The following is a 22,474-nucleotide window of genomic DNA, read 5'->3' on the forward strand; positions in this document are numbered from 1 at the left end:
GGGCGCTTGGATAAAAATGCTTTTTATTAAACAACGCGGGATGCAGCAATTCTAATCGCTGGTGCTGCAACTAACTAACACCCGTGGGACAAATTGTGAGTACTTTATATTTGAAATCCGAATGTTTATATATACGTTTTTGTTGTAAATGTAGCGAGCGCCAAAAACAGGGTGCAGTTAAGTCATGACTGTCATGATAATCATCATGGCAGTCATGTTTCAGGGCTAGACAAGACAGCACTGATTGATTGATTGAAATATTTATTAACAGTTTGTAGAATTTACAGTACATTTTAAGCACAAACTCAATACAAAGACTGTCAACTGTGAGTGGACGACCCAATTAAGCATTACACTTGTTTACAACAGGGTCCACATTGTTCAATTCATCAAAACATTTAAAGACATACAAACATTTAGAGACATACAAATAGACATTTCTATGTAGCTAAAGTACAGAACAGGAATTCATCATATGGGAAGCAAAAAAGGGAAAAGATACAATATACAGTGAGGGAAAATGGGGGGGGGGGGGGGGGGGTGGGGGGATTCAGATTTTACAGAGGCCAGTTTCGAATTGCAGCCATCCGTAGGTGCCCTTTGAGAGCGGTTTTGAAGGAGTCAAGGGATTCACATGTCTTAACTGGCGTTCCACATTTTGGTGGCATAGGAGCGAAAATAATTGAGTCCCTTGTTTGTGCCGAATCTGGGTTGTACATGGTTTGTTGCACTCCCTCTGGTGTTGTGGGTGTGGACTTCGTTTACATTAAGGAAGTATTTAGACAGGTACATGGGTATCTTGGTGGTGTATCGAATCTTGTGGACCAGACCCATTGCAAGATGCTGTACTCTGTCGTCGACCCTAAGCCATCCCAGCCTGTCAAAGTGGGCAGGGGTGAGGTGGGTTCGGGGGGTGAGGCCAAGTAGGAGCCTGACCAGTTTGTTTTGGGAGGTCTGGAGCCTTGTTTTAAGGGCCTTTGAGGTGCTGTTGTACCAAGAGGTGGATGCATAGTCAAAGAAACCTTGTACGAGGGCTCCTGTTAAGGTCTTCAAGGTGTTTTTGCTGACCAGTGAGGAGATCCTGTAAAGGAATCTTGTTCTTTGATTGACTTTTTTGATTACGTTGGTGGCCATTTTATCACCGGAAAGATTGGCCTCCAGGATGGAACCTAGGTAGGTAATTTGATCTTTTCGTGTGATAATATTGTCACCCACTCTAACCAAGAAGCCATCTGCCATCTGCACGTTAACTTTTATGTGATTTATAATCAAGCTTTGGCAGTAGGTACATTTAGACTAAAATGCCATTGTCGTTGTTTCAGAACATGGTGAAACGTTGTGCCCACGGAAGACGGAACCTGCAAGTCAGACACTCTGTACCCTGATCGTCTGGAGGGGGGAGTGGTCTTTTTCCCGTTCCCTAAACCTAAATCCCAACCAGAGAAATGCAGGCAGTGGATCAAACAATGTGGGAGACCCTATGCTCAACTAAATCACATATATGTGTGCTCCAAGGTAGGCATAGGGCTCTTGTTAAGGTTGATAATATGCTGTTAGACATGAGCTAATCTCAAAACTGTAAAGTCTGCCTACATACAAATACAGCAGGTGCATGCTCCTTTCCATTGTGATCCTGTGTATACAATACATGTTTGCACTAGTGCTATAGAGGCTTCAGACAATGTCTGTAAATCATGATGCTATTTCTTTGCATTACATTTCTACACTACACAGAACACGTTATTACTAGCATTTTAACCTTCATTGCCAGCATACTAATATGTATTTACCTGTGTATTGTTATCACGTCTATTCACACAAATATTTCACTGCAAAACATGAGCATGTTTTGTAGTGATATATATCATGAAATGCAAACTTATTTTTCTTTAATCTTTGTAGCATTTTGTGAATGGAAAGCCTACAGATGACTTCCCCAACCCCATGGCTGCTGTGAAAGTGTCTACTCTAAGCCAACAAGGGAACAACAAGGTGGCTGTCGAAAGGCCCCCAAAAAACGGTACACAAGGAACATTTAATTTATCAAGACCGCTGTGTTGTAACATGCATTTTTGCCCCAGCAGGTACTATTATTCAGAAACAAAAAAAATAGTCAACTAACATGAGTTGTGCTTTTACAGACTCAGATGAGATTTTCGATGAGGATGAGGCCTCCACATCCAGTAACCTGGAGAAAACCCCAGAAGACGACCAACAGGGTAGTATTGTTGGTGAGTGATGACATACTTTGTTTTACTATAGCTGATCTACAAGCTCACAATGTGTCACAAATCAGAAAGTCCAGACAAGGTCATTTGAGGTTTCAGTTTATTGCACCCCCTTTGTGCCCAGAATAGAAATGCTGGGGTTCATGACATGTGGTTAATGTAGTAATCAAAGTAAAAAAAAACATCAAGTTTGTTCTTCATCTCTTCCCATTTTGCTGCATGAAAGTGTATCCGCTGTAGGTGATGGTCTTCAGCACATTTAACAAATAAATCACACCATGACATACCAGTGAGCCCAGGCTGCCCCATTATCTGATAGTAGTAATCGTGACACTCTTTTAGCTTATAGCTGCCATCTGCCTGCTTGGACAAGTAGGGACACAGTGTGATGCTATCCTTCGATGGGCATTTAATTTCTAAAAGCCCATAGTTAGTGCTTTCACCCTTTCTCTCTATGACCTTACGGTCAGGTGAAGTTCCAAGATGTGGTGCATGGGGTGCACTGGATTGCCAGTGACCTTGGTGTACTCTCCCGCTGCTACTCTGAAGGATTCCTCACCAGGTTATGATAATATTGATAGTAAATTGTTGAAAACCATTCATGAGTATATTGTACAACCTCTTGTTCACATTTTCAACCTTTCATTGGAACAGGGAATAGTTCCCTCTGAACTAAAAATAGCCAAGGTCATCCCTATTCACAAAGATGATGACCCAGCCATTTTCAACAATTATAGACCTATTTCCATTCTGCCTGCTATATCCAAAATACTCAAAAAAATGGTTTATCATAGACTAATTGAACATCTAAATAAGCACAACATTATTTATACACATCAGTACGGGTTCAGAAAGAAGCACTCTACATACATGGCACGTATACACCTAGTAAATGAAATATACAATTGAATTGAATTGAAATAACAACAGTTTGCAGAATTACAGTACATTTCAAGCACAAACTCAATACAAAGACTGTTAACTGTGAGTGGACGACCCAATTAAGCATTACACTTGTTTACAACAGGGTCCACCTTGTTCAATTCATCAAAACATTTAGAGACATACAAATAGACACTTCTATATAGTTAAAGAACAGGAATTCATCATAAAGGAAGCAAAAAGGGAAAAGATACATTCAGTGAGGGGGAAAATGGTAAAGCTAGAGATAGAAAGGAAAATACTATTGGTATCTTTCTGGACTTATCCAAGGCATTTGATACGGTCAATCACCATATTCTTCTCCAGAAACTATCTCATATTGGAGTGAAAAACAATGCAATTCTCTGGTTCAAGAGTTATCTTGAAGACAGACAGCAATTTGTAGCCTACAATGGAACTAATTCTCCTCCTCTTCACATGCAATGCGGGGTGCCTCAAGGATCAACCTTGGGGCCTCTGTTATTTTTGATATATATCAATGACCTGTCAAATGTCTTTTAATGTCTTTAGGTTTTAGTCTACTACATCTATAGTTGATATTTCATGTCATATGAAAGCAGGGAATCATAGCTTCAAATTGACATATTGGTTGTTCAGTTTGACCCACCAGTTTTGGAGATATGGCTTATAGGCCCATACAGTCTAAATGCAGTATGGCTTAAGTACATGTTATTGTATTCTATAGGCCCATACAGTCTAAATGCAGTATGGCTTAAGTACATGCTGTAGAATACACTGCTTTTCGTGTGCCATTCTCAATGATTAATCATCAATCAGCAGCTTATGGAAACACACTGCTCAAAAAAGTAAATAAATATCTGAAATAGAGAATAAGCTGCTGATTGATAGTATTGGCTACTATGGTTACCATAGAAGACTTATAGAACAATATTTTGTCATTCCAGATGTTTTGAGTTATAGAGATATTAGGCCTACGCCGCCTACCTGAGAAACACCCTTAGATTCCACATGAATATGAAGTGGGTAGTTAGACTGAACTGTGTGGAAAAACATGGTGCTATTTTATCATGATCATCAGTAAGGACCAATTATATGAAGATAGGTTGAAAAGTGGTGAAGTGGTCCTTTAAGCATTTAGCAAGAAACTATAGGATCCATGAACAATGTACTATTGAAATAACCATCTGTACATTTGTAACTATAGCATACCAGGTAAATAAACAATGAACATCCACTTGTCCACAAACGTACAGTCACTCAAATAGTAATAGTGTTTACCCTGCATTTAGTCTCTCTGCTCTTATACTGTGGTCCGGTAGGACACCTACTGGTTGATAAGAGGTACTGCCTGGAAGGCCAAATTCAATATCTCCCCTTATGCTTCCACTGACAGAGATGATATGCAATCATCCTTTATGCAATCATTTGCGCGTGTGCGCGCGCACGCGTGTAGGAGTCCTGACGTGTTGGAAACGCTTAACTTCCTGGAGAACGCAGACGACAGCGATGAAGACGAGGATGATGAGGGAGACATTATTGATGACATCACAGATAAACACAGACCGAAGAAACACAAAACAAAGGTGCACGCACGCACACACCCACACAATTAGTAAATGAAGGCCCTACTACTTGATCATACTACAGCACGAAGACTCACAGACCCTCTTCTAGAATGGCCCGGGGAAACCTAAATGGCTTTTTGTTTTTCTGTTGACGTTTACTAAGAGACACTTTGACTACCATTATAAAAGTACAAAGTTGCATAACTTTGTACTTTTCTAATGGTAGTCAAAGAGTCTCTGGTCGCGCTCAAACCTTGCCCAAATGTGGAGTCATACATGGATATGTTATAACTGACTGATGTCACAGCTGGTCACAGGAAGTCAGAGATCTACTATCGGAGCCAAACCATTCCAAATATACTATATCTGATAAACCTCTCATCTCCATATTGAACCTTTTCTGTTTTTTTCGTACATTAACGCCCTACTTGATCATACTACAGCGTCACACAAAAGATGAAAAGTAACGTGCGTGCGCGTGCGTGTGTGTGTGTGTGTGTGTGTGTGTGTGTAACGAGGGTCTGGCTACAGAGCAAGGTGACGATGAGGAGGAGGAGGAAGTGATGAAGGAGTTTGATTACCTGGAGGGGGAAGGGGAGGGGGCCGCTCTGGAGACGGAACGGAATGGGGTGAGACACACACACACACACACACACACAAAACTGTATACTATGACAGAACAGTACACAGGGGTGTAGGGTATCAGAAAGTTCCCGGTTGAATCCTTGTGCTTCAAAGGGGTTTCTAATATCAAAGTGTCCTTGAGCAAGACACTGAACATAGGGCTCAAAATGTACATTCTCTTGGTAAAACCGCCTCGAATGGTTTGTTGAACCAGCAAATATAATGTAAGAAACACCTTAACCCATTTAGGACTGGCCGATTATTAAAAAAAACAGACATTATGCAGGCTGGCTGGGCCAGGCTAGTGGTCCAGAGTCCAGACGGTATGACGGAAGCATCTGTGTGGCTCCAGATAGATTAAACCAGTGTTGTAGTGTAGCTAGTGTTGTAGCTACTGTTAGATAGTGACTCAACTATCACAGCGACATCTCTGCTCTGTCATGTCACTGAGAAAACTCTCTCTCTGTGTGGATGTGCAATAACCTTCCATACTATGCACTTCTGAGTATTCTGCACTTTTGACTTACATTATTTAGGTTTTTAATAATATAATATAATAACATAATAATGTGTTAGTACACGGCTTGGTTGAATGCTTTATTCTGATTGGTCAGTTGCCAAATTCACTGGTGTGTTATTCCTTGATAATGACCACTCCGCTCTATAACAGACCACTGCCTAATCAAAGGCTCGGAGTACCTGGGCTGCTTGGTTTTTATGCTGTATCCAACATGACGTCCATGTAAAACAACACACAACACACATTTAACTAAACATGACAGCCATGTAAACTAACACACAATGTCATTTAACTAAACTTCACGTCGGTGGTTAATCACCCTGTCAGTGAATTATCTCCCAACAATGACCACCTTAGCTATGATCATGTTTTATTGGAGCTTCTGAGTGTACGTTTTTCATGTACGTGACCATGAAGTGAATCTGGATTTCTCTCTCTCTCTCTCTCTTTCTCTCTCTCTCTCTCTCTCTCTCTCTCTCTCTCTCTCTCTCTCTAGCCAAATTCCAATACCCAGAATCTCGGCTACTCGCTCACTCTCACTCAGTCACTCCAGCAAGGTGGTGTTATGGTGGAATTGGTGACCTGCTGAAATATGTGACAACTGTGTAGACAATCACATAATGTAAATGTGTCCTAATGTCAATTGTTGCAGTTTGTTCATTAGCAGAGTTCAACCTAACTGTATTTAGGCCAGGTATTTAAAGACTTCCATGTAATAGTTGTGTGAACAAGATGGTCACATATTTGGCAGGTCACCAATTTCACCGTCATTTGCCATGCTGGAGTGAGCGAGTGTGAGTGAGCGAGTGGCCGAGATATTGGGTATTGGAATTTGGCTTCAGTGGAGCCGCTGTCCTTCCCGACAGGAAGTGGGAAGTCCTTCATGCTGGGGGCGGGGCCAGACGACGTCCTAGAGAGCGTCCTCGGATTGGGTGAGCTCGCTGACCTCACGGTTACCAACGACGAGACGGACTACAGCTACGACGTAAGGCACACACACACACACACACACACACACACACACACACACGCACACACACACACGGTTCACTGACGCATCCTACTCCTCCACAGCTGTTGTCCAATAAGGAGTCTTCGTTCCGTAAGACGTGGAGTCCTCAGTTCGTCCTGCGGAGCCACTTTGACGGAGTCCGCTGTCTGGCCTTCCATCCTGTGGAGCCCTGCTTGATCACCGTCTCTGAAGACCACACAGTTAAGCTGTGGAACCTCACCAAAACGCTACCTACTAAAAAGTACGTATAGGTACTAATGCTGTTACTACCACTGGTTGTACTGCTGCTACTACTACGACATCTATTCAGACAGTGGACAATACAGTAGACACTACATTAATTCACATAGGGCCGTCTGGGTGGCACAGGGATAGAGTTTCTGCCCTCCTCTGTGGAAACTGTGATTTGATTCCTCTGCAGTTGCTTCCGCTTATAGCGATGGGACGATATCCATTATGTGGCCAAGCTAATTGCAAGTAACGCTATTATCGTGATGATCAACATATTAAAACTCTTAAAATGGCATTTTATATTAACCACTTGAACCCCACCATCATCCATATTCTGGGGTGAACATTTGCTAAGAAATAGCCACTCTACAAGCTTGTCAGCTTGCCTTGTAGATCGTAATTCTTTTGGCAAATAGATTTGGTGTAGAGTGGAAAAACAAACGTACCTAGTGTGCTCTTTGCAGCTCTGTTTGCCTAAGAATTGAGGGTTTAAGACTATTGGTACCGCATATGCAGCTCAACAAACGTGAAATGGTTGTGAAAAGAAAAGTGTAATGTATGACATTATGGAGGACAATTTCAATGTAATCCGTGCGATATGATTATTGTGAGGTTTCTTCCTCATGATTAACGATTATCATCCCATGCCTACTTCCGCTTCCAACGAACACAATTGTCCAATGTGTCTTCTAACATGTCTTCTATGAAAGCATGGCACGCACCGAAAACGCTACTTTCGGTTATTAGTTATTTTAAAATTAAAGAGTATTTGAAGTGGTCAAACTAGCAATAGAATACATGTTCAGAATAAGCATGAATCGTCTCACAAATGTCATGAAAGCAAAGGCTAAAGCCTCAATTTGTGGTTTCCAGTCATTTTCAGTCACGAGATTTGATTTAGTTTCATTCCATGGGCTGGAGACTTCTGGCCCTATCTTGGGCAAAATTTATACCTAAACTTATATTTTGATAAAACATTTTTTAAATGGTTCGACTAGCCGATCTACATCGACACATTGTGTGCTTGTAGACTATTTGAACTATGTTTTTTCAAAATAGGGAGTTTCATGTGGTTGTCTGTGCCTTCCCCAACACCAACACTAGGGGTCAGCAGTGACCACGACTTCACTAATCACTACACATGAGGAGGGATTGGCATAATTGGGGAGGAAATGAAAACGGTGACTTGTGGTCTGTCTGTGATGATGACCATATTTCTGCTGATTATGATAATGATGTTCATGAAGCTGTCTGTGTTTTTATAGAAGTGCCTCATTCGATGTGGAGCCCATCTAGGGCTGGGCGATATGACAAAATCTCATATCACGATATAGAATTTATTTTATCACGATAACGATATACTCACGATATAGCATATTTTTTACGATACCTATTTTTTTATCTAAAAGAATTGATTTTTGTTCAGGTCGAGTACTTTACTGTACTTGGGCTGTACTGTACTGTACTGTACTGTACTGTACTGTACTGTACTGTACAAGCTCTCCTCCCTGGCCTCTGTCTGTGTTAGGCTGCACAACAGTGACACTTGGTGGTGACAATAGTTATGCTATTTCGTGCTCGGATACAGGGACAGGGACACACATAGCTGTCTATAATGGTTGCACCACTCAAAAGACAATTAAATTCACATTATCCAGTCTACTTATATGAATATAATACTGATGCCCTTCCCATGCACAGACAGGCCCAAAGCAAGTACAAAAATATTACAAAATAAAATGTATATAATAATAATTAGAGGCTGAACTCAATTGTTCAGCCTCTGTAGACATTTTTAAAGCACAGCTCAAGACCCACTTCTACAACATTGCTTTTAATTGATCTTTTATTTTTTGTTATTCATGTCCTCACTGTATTGCATCACTGCTTGTTTTTTAATGTCGTTGCCTTGCTTTTCTTTTTTTCTCCATTGCTCTGTAAAGCACTTTGAGAGCTGCATTTCATGTCATGAAAGGTGCTATACAAATAAAGTTTTATTAGTATTATTAATAATTATTATTATTATGACAATTAAAAAGAAAAAAGAAAGAAATAAGACGTTGCCTTCAGACACAGAAGTACAGGCCTGTGTCTGCATTAAATTGGCTTAAGGAAAAAATAAATATCTCATGTCACAGTTTGTCACTACAGTTGTTTCAGTTCATTTAAGCTCTGTATAGGGAATCAACATGTTCTGTTGTAGTTATAGTTTAGTTTGTTAAAGACGTTGGGCAGCTTAACGATGTTTAATTGACTACAGGCGATAGAGTGAGAGAGAACGCGATCTTGTCGTCAACTCTCCATGCCCACAGCTGTGCGTATATGGGAGTCTAGGACGAGTGGGGCTTTTTCTTTTCCTTTTTTTTTGATGATCACAACAAAGTCAGCGTCTTGTGTTGTTGTTGTAAGCTGTTGCTGAATTAAGGACTTTTCAAATGGAATAATTTATTTGGAACAATAAAACAAGACAGACGCAGCAGGAGGACTGCACAGGTAAGAGGAACGTCTTCGTCTTGGAAGAAGTTTGCAGTGCACCCGACGACGGACAAGCTTATTGTTCAACTGTGTAAAACATGCGTGGCTCACGCAATTTATCAATTTGACCCAACATGAAACCTGCATTTATAACAGTGAATGACCGGTTACTTTAGGGCGCGTTCGGAAATAGCGCACTAGGCGCACTGTGCAATGCAAACTGATAGATGAGTTCGCTCCGGTGTGGTATTTCCGAACGTGCCCCTTACACCGCTCTGAATCTCGTCAGCCATCATCATCATCTCCCTCTTTTAGGTGCAAGCACCACCTCGGCTTGTGTTGTGGTCGTGTTGGCCTTAGAGTATATAATAGAGAAGACATCCGAAAGGTGTTGGCTCACTGTTTTCAGTGCGCGCGGTGGGCTGCTGGGCATGCCGTATATAAGCGCTGTGACGTAAAATACTGCCGTAAAGCGAAACGGCGATATAAGCGATATAGCTTTTTTTTCGTGATAGACATTTTCTATCGAAAATACGATATATATCGTCATATCGCCCAGCCCTAAGCCCATCTACACGTTCAGAGCTCACAGGTACGCATCAAAACACACACACACACACACACACACACACACACACACACACACTGCAACAATACACATGCAAACTCCTCCTAAGGTGATACATTGTGTTTGTGATTATCTTGTCCTTGTGTTTGTTCAGCGGAGCGGTGTTGTCGTTAGCTGTTAGCTCCAGTGGAGCTCAGTGTTTTACTGGAGGAGTGGACTCTACCATCTGCTGCTGGAACGTACCAAGTTCTACTGTTGACCCATACCAGAACTACGGTATAGTGCATGCACACACACACGCACACATGCACACAACGCATGCACCTTAATGGATCCAAGCACTCCATTTCTGTATATTTGAAGTTGAACCCATTGGCCAAAATCTCTGACAAAACATAATGACAAACGTAACCATTAACCCCTCCCCTTTTCCTTTTGCCGTGGTCCAATCAGATCCCACGGTGCTGGCGAGCTCCTGGGCGGGCCACACAGACGCTGTGTGGGGATTGGCTTACAGCGGCATTAAGAACCGCCTCCTGTCGTGTTCTGCGGATGGAACAGTCAAGCTGTGGAACCCGGAGGAGAAGGAGCCATGTATCAACACCTTCTCTGCTAACACAGGTTGGAACTTTGATGGATCCTGTGTTAAATAAAAACACCAAATGTACATTTGTCGACGTTATTCCGATCTACAAGCTCTGAAGCTCACCAAGGCGCTTCACCAAGCTACAAGCTTGTAAATAGACTTGTAGATGTGAGATTGTATAGAAAATAAAATGTTGAAACTCTTTTGACCTGACATTTTGACAAAGAAATTTGAAACGTACGTGTGTGTGTGTGTGTGTGTGTGTGTGTGTGTGTGTGTGTGTGTGTGTCACATCTTAAATGGTTGCCATGTTTACATAAGTAGGCATGACAGAATAGTAGATTTGATATCGAAAGACATCTCTTCCATTTTCAGGTCCTCCATTATGCTTTATAAGCATTCTACTGTGAAGCCAAGGATGTTTAACCTGTGTAATGATGATTCTGTGTTTTCTAACATTTCAGCTAACACCCCTGGTGTCCTTGTTGTAAATGAAAGCCATAGAGAGGTGTTCATTCTCGATGTCGGCTGTAGCTTTGACTATAGCCTGGAAGAAGCCTTTCTAACCAAATCAGCACCTAGTGCAGACCATCTCACAGCTAGGCTACAGATGTAAACTTTTAGTTTTTATCTTTGGCATGTGCATAAGTTGGTTGTGAGGGGCTTACAAATGGCCGGCCTTTCCAAAAGGAGAGCCAAGCAGTTAGCGAGGTATTGCTCAGTTTCAGCCATTATAGGAAGCCGCTCAATTTGGAGGAGGCGTTGTTTCCTTTATCCATGATTTATTTCTGCTGCCCTGTGTCCGACATGTCAGCTGTACTGTATGTAACGAAGCTTTGCCGTCCATGCATGTTGTAACTGGCTGCTCTCCCACTGTCAAACTGCACTGGCAGTGTTTATGTCCTTTGTACAAGGTATTCCTGTACTTATGTGGACATAAATGTGGACATAAATAAACATTTAAAGTGTGTGTGTGTGTGTGTGTGTGTGTGTGTGTGTGTGTGTGTGTGTGTGTGTGTGTGTGTGTGTGTGTGTGTGTGTGTGTGTGTGTGTGTGTGTGTGTGTGTGTGTGTGTGTGTGTGTGTGTGTGTGTGTGTGTGGAACACGGCATCCCGACGTCAGTAGATTTCATCGGCTGTGACCCCGCCCACATGGTGATATCATTCAGCAGTGGAGATATAGTGACCTTTGACCTGGAGACCTCACAGCCAACCCTGGTCCTCCACGGGCAAGGAGATACAAGTACGAATACACACACACACACACACACACACGCGTCTAACTTTAAAAAACATTTTGAACTCTTAAGTGGCCGTATCAAACTGCAGGGCTTAATGTTCTCCGTCCTAGGGACGGATTTCTGTCCTGAGGATTTCATAGGGTCATTTATGAGATCAGCGCAGATTCGCAAAATATATACTGTAATTAAAGGTGGAGTATTGCATATAGTGTAGCGATATGATGGCCGAAGCTGTGAAAACGCAGCCTGTCTCTTTAAGAGCAGTGTGTCCCCGTTTCCTTACCGGGAATCTGGCCATCGCGCAAGTCGTCCGCGGAAGTGGAGCTTTTTTCCATCCACCAGCTGTCTAAAAACCCGGTTTTTAAGCTGCGCGCAGCCGAAAACGTGCGCGGCTCTTTTGATAGTGTGGCAGCACCCTGTGTGTGTGCGCTCGCTCCTCCCTCCTTTCTGCCTCACACCTTAGAGTATATATTAATAGAGACGTCACCAGATTTCTCCTCCCATCCACTTGCATTAAGTTGCTCAAAAGCGCATGAGGCGATTTCACTGCTTCTTCCGGGTAGGAACAGAGTGCATTCTGGGATTGATTGAGCCAAACACATGAACACGCTGGCCGTTGACTATCATTGCACGCGTTCAGCGTTCACGTGTCATGGTGACACTGTCTGGCCTACTCACAATGTCTGTTTCTACTGCATGGCAATATTTGGCCCTCACAAATATCACAATGCAAGTACACACACGGTAGTAACACAGTGCAGTGATAATAATAAACTGTCGGTTATCAACTATCAACCATGTTTGTGTCATGTTGTGTCGTGTCAGGTATCAACCACATCAACAGGGTGGTGAGTCACCCTACGCTGCCCATCACCATCACAGCTCACAAGGACAGACACATCAAGTTCTTTGATAACAAGTCAGGTGAGACTTTGACTGCATTAAAGGGGAATTCCATGCTAGAAGACTTTCTTACCTTTATTTGTAGTTGTTACGTCCCCACCAAAGAGGTCCAGGTGTTATTTTATGCAAAAGTGCATTATTGTAATATAAGCCCTCAATGGAGGTTGGGTTTTTGTGCTAATTCACGTATTTCCATCGAAATAAGTAGTAAAGTGTGCCGCTTGGGATACTATTTACATTATGAAGAGAGGATTTATTTAAAAAAAAGATTTTTGAGCGATGGAAATAAGCCAATTAGCACAACACCCCAATGCCCCAATCAATACAATGTAATTAAATTAAATGAATTGAGGGCTTATTTAATCACATACTGTACGCCTTGTTTCCACACATCTGTGTAGTCAGCCTTCTGATTTGTCCCAGACCGACCACAAAGCAGGCTCTTTCCTCCTTGTTCTGCCCTCGTTCGGCCTCCTTCAGGTTGTTGATGATGAATTTGTTAAACATTAAACGTTAAAAACTTTTCTTTTAATTAAACAAACAAACAAAACAAAAAAGAACATGCTCAATAACAACTACACTACACCCGAGATGTTCCTTTTTTACTGAGGCCACGTTTAAATTAAGAATCAAAGACATGTATAATGAAAAACTCGTGGTAACGGATGGAAACTGAAAGAGGATATTTTTGTCCAACAAAGCAACAGCAAATAATTGCTGCCGTCGAGGGGCGAGACCACGGGTTTAAGGCCTTCATAATACTCCAGTTTTAGGCGATAAGGAGACCACTGAAGCGGTGGTTAGTAAAAACCGAGAGATGTGTTTGGGTGAGCAGTGAGTGGCTTATGACGTCATATTGACGTCATATTGTAGTTTTCAGTGGTCACCTTATCACCTAAAACTGTAGTATGAATAGGTCTTTATGGTCTTGCCAAAAGGTCAGTTGGCAGATAAAATGTCTATAATGAAAGTGGTTAAAATGTCGATAATGAATGTGGTTAAAAAGTGTGTGTGTTTTTTTTTTTTTTTTTTTTTAAGATATTTTTTTGCGGCTTACGCCTTTATTGATTTTTTAAGGGATAGAAAGTAGGCTGACAGGAAACGGGAGAGAGATGGGGGGATGATGGCCGTGTCGGGTCCGGGAGTCGAACCCGCGGCACACCGCGACTGGATCACCAGTCCGGTGCCCAGACCGTTACGCTACGGCCTGGGCCAAGTGTCTGAGTTTATAAGATGGAATGGTTGTATACATTTATAAGATGGAATGGTTGTATGCAAGGTAAACCAAAAATGCCAAATATCAGTATGTCTGTGTACTGTAGACACTCGACAGGCTAGGTATTTCCCAGTGTGTTCTCAAAGTAGGGTCTGGGGACCCTATTGAGAACCAAATTGACCCTTATGGGTCTGTAACTCTGAGAGTTAATAAGGGGAGATATTGAATTTGGCCTTCCAGGCAGTACCTCTTATCAACCAGTAGGTGTCCTACAGGGATTCTAAGTAATAATCTCGATAGAAGAGCAGAGAGACTAAATGCAACCATGGCAGTAGTTTACTGTATTTATATAATATTAGTTTACTGTATTAAGAGTGTACATTTGTGGACCAATGGATGCTAACTTCATTGTTTGCCTGGTATGCTATACTTTCAAATAGTACATTTCAATAGTACATTGTAGTGCTGCACAATTAATCAATAAAATGATCAATCTAGATTCAGACAACCTATGATATCTCATTTCTAAATTTGAGCAAGAATCGTGCAGCACTAGTTGGCTGTCCAGTTAATTTACTCTTGTGGTTTTGCTACTATAGAGAGACTTTAAGAGAGGTTTAAGTCGAGCACTTTGATGTTGTCTGTTTAAAGCTACAGCAGTTATGGAAGTTAAAGTTAAAGTGTGAGCGATTTTGAAGGTAGTAAATGTAATGTTCAGCAACTACAGATTAAATGGGGGGAGGGGGATGAGAATCGTACATTGTACACTAGCTGCTAGCACATTGTTTAGACAGATGCTACTTTATTGGTTTACCAGAGATCCTAATATTTGAGACACTACACTGTCCTCTGAATTGTGTTTACCTCACTCTGGATACCGGTAAGTGTCTACATGGATTAAAGTCTTGAGTCATTTGGATTCCATGGAAGCCAGAATGTCAGCATGTTGCACACCGAAGATCTACAAGCTCTCACATGAGCCTGTAGATCTGCTATTTTTGGTTATTTGTTACTTATTTTAAGTTCAAAGTGAAGTGATCAAACTAGCAATAGAATACATGTTTTGAAGCATCTTCCATAAACGTGAATGGTCTCAGAAATGTCATAAAAGCAAAAGGTTAATGCCTCAAATCTGTGATTTCTGTATGTGGAACAGCAGCAACATTTAGAACGATTAAACTTGAGATTTTTTTTTTGTTGCTATTATTCCATGTGTCTGCTAAATATCTAAATAGTAATTATAGTGTGTTTTGGTGTCGTGTGCTATGAAGCTGTGATTGTGTAACGCCCGAGATTCAAACCCGGGTCTCCCGTGTGGAAAGCCAACATCTGACATTAACAGCCAACATCTTAACCACTAAGCCAGAGGGAATTCCCTATGGCTCGGGGCAGATATTACACTTTTAGGTAATCAGACAGAGTAGAGGTTTTGAGCCACTCTGCTACAAGGGGATTCAGCCGGTGGTCAGTAGAGGTTGTAACCATAGACATAGAAAGGTAGACGACCCTCTGGGGCGTATGTGCAAAAGTGAGGGCAAGCTTCCGTGTTGCTGCTTCACTGGTCTTGCATAGCCAGACCGAGAGGCAACAGTCTGGCACCCCAAGACTATACCGGCTACATTGAAAATAAGGGCTTGCCCTCAACCTGTACTTGCGACTCTTGTGACTGTGAGTATAAATAAAGGTGATGAATAGTGTTCCGCGTGCGTCACAGAGCGGACATTGCGATATTCGGATCTGAAAGTCCCGGAAAAGACGCGCTGTGATTGGTCAGTAGTCACTTGAGTAGCAGCGTGACTTCCGGAGCACGTCCGCCCTCACGTGGATACGCATGGCTCAAACCAACTGCAGCGGTCAATCTATTTTCTTTTTTATATCCATGGTTGTAACGTCTTGGTCTGTGTCGCCCCCCCCTCAGGCCACGACTGCTCGGTGCGCCTGTGGAACCTGGACAGTAAGACGTGCGTTCAGGAAATCACGGCGCACAGGAAGAAGAGCGAGGACGCCATCTACGACGTGACCTTTCACCCCTCCAAAGCCTACATCGCCTCGGCGGGGGCCGACACCCTCGCCAGGGTCTACGTGTGAGGAGAGTCTGGTCTGGGGACCACCTGATGGAACGGCCTCTGTAACTCTGAGTGGATTCAGTTTCTACGCTCTGAGAGTCACATTAGCACCGAGGGTTTCTACACTGTATGGTCCCACAGATTTTTTTAATTTTGGCGTGGTGGTCTAATCCAGTGCTTCTCAACCTGTGGGTCGCCAAACATTGGCCGAATTGAAATATAAGAAATACATTTTTGAAAATAGGCGATCTATTTTGAGGCGTCGTGAGCTTGTGAGATCTGCTATTGTCACAATATTTAATCTGTGGAGCCGAGTCAATCTAAATGTAAAGAAAGCCTCCTCCTCAAAGTGCTTGTCAGGTTGGGGGCTTCCTAGTTCAAATATGATGGTTATTTTGGAGAGGCCCCCAGTTCAAATATGTTGGTTATTTTGGAGAGGCCCCCAGTTCAAATATGATGGTTATTTTGGAGGGGCCCCCAGTTCAAATATGATGGTTATTTTGGAGGGGCCCCCAGTTCAAATATGATGGTTATTTTGGAGGGGCCCCCACCTGTAAGACAGGTCCATCTGGTTGCGTTTGTACCCTCAGAGTTCCAGACCCGCAAGGGTCCATTTGGACTGTCGGTGGAGCCCCGGGCCGGACGTTGAGAACCATTTGTGTGTAGAGGACCACACAAAGACCCTTCAACTGAAACACTGCTGCTCCTGAATGCTACAGCCTATGGGATGGATGGATGGGGGGGGGGAGGAAGTGGTTGCCATGGCCACGTTCCCATCCTCTGGGTGGGTGACCCGGCGTTTTAAAGTCCCGCCCCCCTGCTCGTTGTCATTGTGGAGGGAAAATTAACTGTTTTTGGCCAATCATTGTCATCCTTTTCAAGCATTATTTGCATATTTAACATAATTAGTGTAAAATAAAGTGTTTTTTAATTAAGAATCCTCTCTGCTATAGCCCCGCCCCCGCACATATGTCTACACCTGTCTCACACACTGCAGGGCTAAAATCTGTCTCACTGCAGGACTACAAACTGTCTCACTGCAGAACTACAAACTGTCTCACTGCAGAACTAAATCCTGTCTTAATGCAGGACTACAATCTGTCTCACTGCAGAAATAAATCTTGTCTCATCAGGCACAACCAACTAGTTACCGTGGCAACAGTTGCTAGGTTACAGGTGAGTGTGTGTAGCTTGGTGCGGTGGGGGTGGGGGCATATTTTAATGGTCATACGGATTCATTAAAACCTTTGTTTTATTCTGTAAAACTATTTTATTTTCAAACATGCTAAAAATGTGTGGTGTACCAAACGACATTTTTGTTTTGTCTAATTGCATGATTCATACCCACGATCAAGTACCATGATTAGTACCATCAAAGTATTTTTTCTAGTCTTCCGAAACGAGGAGGAAAAACTAAAAAACAAACATTCTGATCAGTTTGATGTTTTGTACTTTTTATTTGTTTTACAAACGACAGGTTTGAAAGATTGTGTCTCAGAGAAGCAAAACAAAGAACGGCTGAAAAGTAATGTATATATAAAATGTCTATAATATAAAATGTTGTAAAGTGTACTCGCAGCCTGTTCAGACTCTGTGTTTGTTCTGGCTGATGAAGACCATGACATTTCCCTTTTAAAGGTTAATTATTAAACGGTTCTATTTTAACAGTTATTCCCGAGTATATTTTCAATACCTCAAGATCTCTCAGTTCTTTAGTGTTTTCTGTTGTACTGCTTTTAAGTTCTACTGTGATGTGATTCTACTTTCAGTTGAGTGTACTGGTAACGGATATTATCCATACTATAGATAATAGCTGTCAGGGTTAGGGGTGCGCACTGCCCACACGTGAACACGAGAACTATTTTTAAAATGACCAGCTCATATCTACCGACCCTGCACCCAAAAACGTATGCATTGCGTAGGCTATGCATTGCGTATGCATTGCTGAAAATACTTTGAAAATATACCTGAGGGGGCTTTGGAATAGCATTGATGACGTTACATATACGACAAACACACTAGGGATGGGAAATGGAGGGGAAAACGTTTAATTGGTAGTTATTTTCATGTAGGCTACTGTATAACTTTGTAATGCTACTGACATTTGCGCCTAAACACTGGGTTTGCCTATACAGTAGCCGTGAAGTGAGCTGACTGGCCCTTCTTGATGTCAATCACTCAACACGCCAATACATTCACTAATATTTTTTAAATATTAGGTTTATTTATTTTTAGGGGAATAGCCTTTGTGTTTTAGGCACCCCTGTTCCATAGGTTCTAGAGCCTGGCGCATATGTCAGTTTGGCCAATATATCAGTAGGCCTACCATTATTTAACTTTTTGACAGTGGTGACATAGTGACCACTGTAAGCCTGCCGTTCTTATTCTAGGCATGCCATTATAGGATAAATGTTAAAAAAATATCTGATCCGTTGTGATTAATGGCTTTTTTTTTTTTTTATCAGACCGACTATTTTAGAACCTTTTTGAATATTAGGGCTTACGTGGTTAAATTAATGAGCTATTGTTCTGCTTATAAGTACATTTTCTAGTAGAAACTCAAATCTAAGTTTTTTAATTAACTTTTTTGTTTCTTTTTTCCCCCTTTTTTTTTAGCTTCTTGGCAAAAAGGTGGTTTCGGTCGGGCTCTACTACGTTAATAATAATTGTCTTTATTGTCTCCTCCGGGATTTTCATCTTCACAGTTCCAACAGAAAAACGCATAGCTATAGAGCACAGAACAACACAACACCAAGACAATATATGAAGTCTACAGTATACACAACAACCATCCTATCGGGAGGCAGTTTGTTTAATGCTGCAACGTCTGCCTGGACTGCTAGGTCAGCCCATGCAGGCCCTGACTAAAGCATTTTATTTATTTTTATATATTTGTTTTGGGGGCTTTTTTATGCTTTTTTTTATAGGACAGTAGACTAAGTAGGAAATGGGGATAAAGATGTGGAGTGGCACGCAGAAATGGTCGCCGGGATCGGGATTCGAACTCGCGACCCGCTGTCAGGCCCGGACCGCCACGCTGCACGGAGGCCCAGGCCGACTAAAAGTTTTTTTTAAATATATATTTTATCTTAAAATTAGAAAACGTCTCTCTCACACGTACGCCAGCAGTGTGCCCGTGAGCACTCTCCCCCGTGCCAATGTTGGCACCTAGGTTGCCTAAACCCATTAAGACCTGATAAGTAGGCTACTGTTAGTTTCTCCGCCACTGCAGGTTGGTCAGTTCAACGCTAACCTGACATGAAAGATCATTTGCTTCACAGGTGGCCACTGCACTGGCTGTTGTGACTCAATACCGGCCCCAACTGGCGGAGTCAGGTTAGGTCAGGGCACCATTCTGTGTTCAACTTGCTTTAATAGTAGGCTAACAGTGGTTCTGAATGAATGAATAGTTTATTTCGGTGCTGTACAGTTACATGATAAGTTTCATCATTTGCATTTAAGTTTTACAAAGAGGTGGCACCGAAAGGGTCTCGGCTGAAGCCGAAGCTTATTTTGCCTATAGCCTTTTTTAAGAAAAGAAATAACAAAGGAAACTCAACGTGAGGTCCGCGGACCACCAGGGGTGTTAAAAGGCCGATTATATGCAAAAACATTTAAACGTTTAAAATTAATATCACACGTTTATGATGCATATTTTAATGTAGCCTATATAAACAGACTATAGGCTACCGTTGAACATGAACAGCAGCATTAAAAGCCACACAACACTAATTTAGTGATACGTCTGACATTTGTGTGACACCTTTGTTGTACAATAAAGTTTTTTTAGAGCCTGTGTCTCTGGTTGTAAACAGCCTCTCTGCTAATTCACCCCCATTCCTGGGAGACAGTTCAGCCAGTGCAGGGCGTCTCTCTCTCTCTCTCTCTCTCTCTCTCTCTCTCTCTCTCTCTCTCTCTCTCTCGTGCACTGGACTGGACCAGGGCTAGGCTAGTTTTAGAACTAATACCAGGTTTTCCTCCACGGTGGAAAGCATTGTGAGGCTGTTACGTTGTGTTCAGAACCATGGACAGCTCCTCTCCCTGTGTCTCTCATAGCAGCGATGCATGCTGTCTTCTTCCCTGACAGTTTTAAAGTGACTTTGAGCCTCTATCTAAAGAGACACAGTGAAGATTCCGTTTAAGTCCCCGCTTTACACACACACACACACACACACACACACACACACACACACACACGCACACACACACACACACACACACACACACACACACATACACACACATCGAGGTCCATTATTTATTCAGCATTTGAGCATGCACACAGACCACCATTTGTTATCGTTGGATAAGAGTCTTTCATTTTACAGCTAGAGTTAAAGATCTCTAAGGTTCCATTTGGTTACCAATACTCTCATCATCATTTAGCTGGGGACCTGCACTGGTGGTCCCCGGACCACTGGTTGAGAACCCCTTTAGACTTTTTAATTAAATGTGTACCAAAAGCACTGTAAACGTATTGTTTATCTCTGTGCTAAGAGACCTTGAATCATGAATGGCCTCTTGTTCTGAAGGGAGTGACTGTCTGTCTCACTGATAAAATGTTCCTGTTAAACTATTTGATGAACTCCTCTAAGTGACACATTCAAGGTTGTACAAACCTTTTATTCCACTAACAATCAGTATAGTTATGCCACATACAGAACATCTTTATTTATTCACTTAGTAATATTGGTATAAGGTGGTTTGTCGTATCACATGTTCCAGGTCCCTGATGCTGTCAACATCTTCTGAAGATATTTTTACAGGAACCGACCGAGAACAAAGCTAGGTCACGGGAATTCAACTTTAATAGCCATTTTATCTCGCCAACCATGACTCCTATCTGGAACATTAATTCCTGCATGCTCGCTTTTGTGTCTACATGAAGAAAGGCATGTAGACACAGCAGAGGAGGAGAAGAGGGTGGGGGGGGGGGGGGGGATCTAGCCTCGGGGACTGCAGGACAGGCCTTTTGTTATAGTGTCCATGTGACACAACAGATTTAACTAAAGCTGACATATAAATGTTTGATTCATGTTAAACCGTGTTAAATTAACTCAGAGCACATTTACAGTAACACCTACTGTCACCTCCTTTAATCCATGTACTGTATGCGCTGGATTTCATTTCATAAATAACATTCTGGTATAAAGGACTCTCTGACAGGAATCATTTCCATATAGCGTACCAAACCAACCCATAATTAGTTTTACATGTCATGGTAAAACTAATGGTAAACAGTAAAAGACACAAGTGAATGACATAAAGAGACATTTATTGACATTCATAGTTCAAATTCTGGACAGATACTGGTCGGCATTAAATTGGCATTTATTTCCCCTAAATGTATGAAAAAACAAATTAATGTATGCTTTGGAAAATGGACATAAATAATGTCAATATACCTGATTTTAACATGCACGGTACATCATTATCAGACCACTCAACATCTTGTAGTGACTGGCTGGTTTTGTAGCATTACTTTAGTAAAAATAATAATAATATTGGTCCTTGAATGCTATTACAAAAATATATTATTATTTGGCCACACATTTGTAAAAAGTATTGGTCCCTAAATATTATTACAAAAATATATTATTTTTGCTGCACATTTGTAATCAAATATTAAAAATAAAGTGTGTTATCAGTGGGGACCAATGTTCCAGTTATTAATTTCCTGTCCCATAGTTTAGTTTAGTTTAGTTAGTATTTGCACACAATCACACAGATATACAATCAACACACCTGTCTAACTATACAGTACATGCCTGTAGTTCCATCAATACTCTCCATATGATGTACATTACTGTACATGGAGTACATTCTGTGTAGATCATCTTTACACCTGTGTAATTACTACAGCTATAACACACTTGTTAGTTTAGTTTACACACACAGAAAAATAAAAGTGTCAACTAGAACCTAAACTGGTTCCAGGAAGGACCTTTCAGACCTAGGTTATATTTAAAGAACCATTTAAATGAAGGGTTCTATAAAGAAACATTCAAAGGTCCCTCTAATAATCACCATTCACTAAATAAAGAAAGAACCATTTGAACACCATTATTCTTCTGTGTGTAGTGTATCATTTGCAAACAGTGATAAAGCATAAAGGTACAGTTGAAAAAAATACTATTCTAAAAGCTTTCTCTCCATCTGATCACTACCATCACACTGCAATTAACCACTTTAATCCTGATTCTATGATCAGAGGTCAGAGGTTAAACCCTGTCTGCAGTGAACACCTCGTTTCATCCAGGAGACATGAAGGAAAAATAGTTTTATAAAAGCTTTCTCTGTAAAGGCACAAAGTAACTCCATCTGATCAATACATCAC

General features: G+C 41.6%; 1 pseudogene across 1 annotated transcript; it reads left to right on the forward strand.

Moving 5' to 3' along the window:
• Positions 1-2,122: 2,122 nt before the first annotated feature.
• On the forward strand, positions 2,123-17,802 carry LOC310877777 (striatin-3-like; annotated as a pseudogene). Its single transcript, XR_014571104.1, has 13 exons — positions 2,123-2,231; positions 4,451-4,472; positions 4,585-4,714; positions 5,203-5,325; positions 6,683-6,825; positions 6,915-7,093; positions 8,349-8,378; positions 10,118-10,150; positions 10,281-10,402; positions 10,580-10,747; positions 11,808-11,954; positions 12,778-12,876; positions 15,990-17,802. The product of XR_014571104.1 is annotated as a striatin-3-like (transcript).
• Positions 17,803-22,474: the final 4,672 nt, after the last annotated feature.

Source organism: Protomyctophum parallelum, assembly GCF_964188405.1.
Source record: "Protomyctophum parallelum genome assembly, chromosome: 20".
Lineage (NCBI taxonomy): Eukaryota > Metazoa > Chordata > Actinopteri > Myctophiformes > Myctophidae > Protomyctophum > Protomyctophum parallelum.